Source organism: Psammomys obesus, unplaced genomic scaffold (genome assembly GCF_907164565.1).
Source record: "Psammomys obesus unplaced genomic scaffold, mPsaObe1.curated_primary_1811, whole genome shotgun sequence".
Taxonomy (NCBI): Eukaryota; Metazoa; Chordata; class Mammalia; order Rodentia; family Muridae; genus Psammomys; species Psammomys obesus.
Window position 1 is genome coordinate 51689344 of NW_026585504.1, and position 5031 is coordinate 51694374.

The 5031-nt window shown below is 37.5% G+C and overlaps 1 pseudogene; it reads left to right on the forward strand.

Moving 5' to 3' along the window:
• Positions 1-1106: 1106 nt before the first annotated feature.
• On the forward strand, positions 1107-2280 carry LOC129674832 (zinc finger RNA-binding protein-like; annotated as a pseudogene).
• The last annotated feature ends 2751 nt before the right edge of the window (positions 2281-5031 follow it).

Here is a 5031-nt window from a genome sequence, read left to right on the forward strand (position 1 = left end):
TGTCAGAAATTCGTGAGATAGGTCTATATTATGTACTTGATGCAAATGAAGAAATAGATGTTTGGCTTTAAAAATATGAAAGTAGCGTGGTCATTTCTGGCTTCACAGAGTCACTATCATGTCTTCTTGATATTCTACTAAGAATACTGATAGATATGAAAAAGACACTATAAACTGTTCTCTGTCCATGCCTATCAAATTAACTAGGTAAATTGGTCTTTTAACATTTCAACAAGTTGTGAATGGACAGAAGTTTATGTAAGTTTAAGTTCTTATCATTGTATATAGGGAGTATTTGCCATATGCTGATATTTCACTGTGCAGCAACAGCTATGTCTGTATTAAAAGAGTTTGTGAATCTGTGAAAAAATACAAAGTAAGGGATGACATAATGTGGTAACAGCGATGAACAAGTCATGTGAAAAGAATTTTCTATAACACTTCCATACAATGACCTATATTTACCACTCTGAGTATTTCCCCCAAAGAATCCAAGGAGACACAGCGTAGTATACTTGAACACTAGTCTTAATTGTAGGATTGTTCCCAAAAGAAGAGATATGCCATCACCTTGGATGCCCAACCACAGATGAACAGATGAGAAAAAATATGGTTGACATACATAGTGGAAATATCTTCGGTCATGAAGAAGAAGAAAATTATGTTGTTTGCAGAAAATGGGTGCATATAGACCAAAAACAAAACAAACAAACAAACAAACAAACAAAAAAAACATCAGGTGAACTAAGTCAGTCTCAGGAAGAGAAATGGTGATTATTTCCTTCATATGTGGGCCTTACATTATGTAGTCACTGAAAACCATGAGTGTACACACAAAATGAAAGTAGAATTGAAACTGTATAGGGGTACAGCAGGAATAGTCTTTTGAGGGAAGGTGAAAAAGAGGGTGTAGGAAAGGTTGGAAAGGGTGTGCTCAGAATACAGTATGCATATTCAAGAAAAACTTTTTCGTTAAGAGTTAGAAATATTTGTATTCTTCCAACAAAATTAAATAAAATGCACATCGGTTGGATGGCAGGAGCAAAGTCCAGCAGCCAGCTTCAGTTTTTGCCTATTCTCATCCAACTACAGTTGCTAGCTGACAAATGCCTGATGGAGGCTATTCACATTGTCCTTCAGGCCATTCGTTAGGACTTCTGGGAGTTCCACCAGGCATGCCTTCCCAGCCACGGGGTCCCGCTCCCTTATGATTCCCTGACTCATCTGATGATTGTTATATAATGACAAAGCATACAACCATTTAACCAACAAAAGAAGAGTTACAAGGAGTTCAGAAATTTGTTTCTAACACTGAACATGCTTTAAAACTTGTTTCAGACAGATTGTCTGAACATGAGAAGAGCAAGAACAAAGAGGAAGAGATAACAAAGAGGACGGTAATGACAGAGCTCTGAAAGGGGTGTTGTGAGTAGGAGTATTGGCAAAAGGACTACTTCTCCAAGGAGACAGAAATGCCAACCGTGTTTTGCAGCACTCAGAAAAACCTTCAAAGACATTATTAAGCCGTATTGCAGAAAGCTTACCCAAATACCTTGCTGTTATAAGTCCTGAGAAGTACGACATAAAAAGTGCTGTGTCTGAAGCAGCGATAATTTTGAACTCCTGTGTGAGCACAAAATGCAAGTCACTATCACCCTGACATCTCCAATCATTCGAGAAGAGAACATGAGGGAATGAGATGTAACTTCCTGTATGGTCAAAGATTCTCCGGGTGTCTTGGACAGGCGAAAATGCCTTGATGCTGTGGCTTCTCTACTCCAAGCTAAGTGGTTTCAGGCTAGACCTAATTGTTCACAGTCCTGGGCGGTTAGCATACATATTTTCTGCGACCTTTGTCAAGAGTTCCAGCGTGGTCTGATTTTCCCAGCTGGGCTATGGAATTACTGGTAGAGAAAGCAATTAGTAGTGTGTCTAGTCTTCAGATCCCTGGAGATGCCTGAGGAGAGAATGAGTGCATTTCTTCAGGGATTATTCTCAAAGGCAGCCCTGGACTTCTGGATCCTTGTGAAAAGGATCCCTTTGATACTTTGGGTACAATGACTAGGCAATAGCGTAAAGACATTACTTACATCCAGTGCAGAGTTTACATTGCCTCTCAAATTCCATCAGACACACAAAGTTCTAGGAATGGATCAATTATCACAAGTGAATCAGCATTTTAGCATCCAAAACAACAGGAAACGGAGAAGGGATAGTGATGGAGTGGTTGGATTTGAAGTGGAGGGCAAAAAAGAAAAGAGGGATTATGATAACTTTTAAAAAGTTTCTGTAAATCTTCAGTGTTAAAATAGGTGCCAGTTTATTGGCTTTTTTCCATTCGTTATAATGCCTACTTTAAAGACCTATCAAGAAAATAAAGAGTTCCATAGAAGAGCCAAGTTTTTCTATGATATTAAAAACTTAATGTACAGTGTTAGGTATTTTATGGATGGGAAGACACCAGAATTATAGTGACTTCATTATTTTTCATGTTTTCATTATTTTTTTTATTATTAGTTACATTTTCTGAACTTTGTATCCCAGCTGTATCCTGCTCCCTCATTCCCTCCCAAAACTCTCCCTCCCTCCATCATCTCCTCCCTGCCCCTTTCCAAGTCCACTGATTGGGGAGGACCTCCTCCCCTTTCATCTGACCCTGTTTTATCAGGTATCTTCAGGACTGGCTACAAAGTCCTCTTTTGTGGCCTATCGGGACAGCTCCTCCCTTGGGGGGTAGGGAGGTCAAAGAGCCTGTCATTGAGTTCCTGTCAGAAATAGTCCCTGTTCCCCTTACTATGGGAAACCAATTGGTTACTGAGCTACTACGGGCTATATCCGAGCAGAGGTTCTAGGTTATGTCTATACATGGTCCTTGGTGGAGTGTCAGTCTCAGAAAAGACCCCTGTGCCCAGATATATTTGGTTCTTGTGGAGCTCCTGTCCTTTCTATATCATACTAACTCCCCTTCTTTCATATGATTCCCTGAACTCTGCTGAAGGTTTGGTGATAGGTCTTAGTATCTGCTTTGATACACTGCTAGGTAGAGTCTGTCAAAGGCCCTCTGCAGTAGGTTCCTGTCCTGATACTTGTTTTCTCATTTTTTTCCCCATTATTTTGATTTTATTTACTGGTTGACCTTGTTCCCTGTATTTTTTGTCTTTTAGTAACTAGTGCATTGTGTCATTAAATCTCTACACTATTTAGTGTAGGATTTGTGCTTCAGTTGGTCCATGTATTTTGATACTTTATTTAGAAATTTTGTTTGCTTTGACACTAGTTGTAAGTTACTTTGTGTAATAGATGATATTCTTTACCCCTTAATATTTTACAGCAGTACCTTTCTTTCTTCTTTCTTTATTTATTTATTTTGTAATATGAAACTGCAGGATTTTTTTGTTGTTATTTTGTATTTAATGGGTTACAACACAAAAAGCTACCCTGAGGTCTGAGTGCACAGAACTGGGTGTTTCTGTAGATTTTGTGGCATTTATTTATCTAGTGTGATATATAAAGGTGAAATTAAGACAAATTTGTTAATCTAGTCAATTTGGTTGTTTGTTGTGCACTATCAGTATAAAACTCATATATATTACATGGTCTTGCAACACTTTAAAGCCTCTCCATAATTAGTAATAAAATGCATGACATTTTTGTAATGTACATTAAAAATTATAATTTTAGGTGTAACATAGATCTTTGAACAGTTGATTTTTTGACAGAGCAAGGCCAAAAATAACCTTCTGAATATTTTTTCTTCTGTACAAGTGGAAAGGGAATGTTTTTCATATATATGTGGGCTATTGTTTTCAAAAGAACTTCACTGTTGTGCAACTGACAATAACTAGCCCTTAATTATGGTGACAGTCCCTTATTGATGTGTGTGCAATTACTCTAGCAGTTCTTACAGTATAACACAGTTGAGTGATTACCACACTTCCTATCACCCAGACCATTTTTAGGTCTATTAACAGTGAGATTGATAAAGTATTACTGATTTAAAATAATTAAGGGAAAAAAAAACCAAAAAATTATTTGGGTGTGGCCATCTTACATGCTTATGTATGTAAGAGCATCTAAAAGCTAACACCCCTAACAGTGGTATAATGAGAAGATCTATCTTACTGTTGATGTATGTATGCTGTGGTGCACAGATTGGTTTGTTGTCATAGCAGTACAGTGAGATATAAAAATAAAAACTTAAACTAAAAAATAAAATACAAAGCATATTGTTATGTTTCTCCATTACTAGTTTTCAGTTTGCACTTGGTTTGCCTTTCAGTTGAGAGAATGAAGCATAAAAAAATTTCAGAGCTATCAGCATGTTGGTCTCCAAGCAAAGAGGTCATTTTCTTCCCTTCTCAAGTGTCACACAGGGAACTAAATACATCCTGTGTGACAACCATGGAAATAGTGATATAATTTAATAAAGAAGTATACATAGCCCAAGTTATATGAAATGTTCACATTCTAATCAAATTATTATAAAGCAAGTTTTAAAAAGAAAACTGAAAAGCCTCACATGGAGTTAACATGTTCAATTGAGTCTTTCTGGAGGGAGGACTACACATTCAAATTTTATGCAGTATTTTCATATTATTTTATCCATCTTTTAAGTCACATCCTTATAAACACAGATATCTTTGTGGAATCTGGGAGTCGTTTTCTTTTTTTTCCCATATTGATTCATTCTATTCTTTCTTAAGGTGATTTTTTTTTTCTATTTGTAATAATAGTGTAGAAGAGAGGAAGCATTTTCTCCTAGAGGCCACACCTGCAATGTCACATGTATATCTGTAAGCATCAGACAGGAGGAGAGAGGCTATGCCTACACTCAACGTTCTGACGTATGAACATCTGCATGCTCAAGATGAGCACTACCCAATGTCGTGATGCACAAGCAAGGCATAGCATGCTTGAGAGCACTCCTAAGATGACCCCAGACACTCAGAGACCCTGCATGCCATGGAAAAGGACAGGCAAGTGGTGAAGAAGTGGAAGAGAAAGAGAAGCAGAAGGATGCAGGTACAGAGA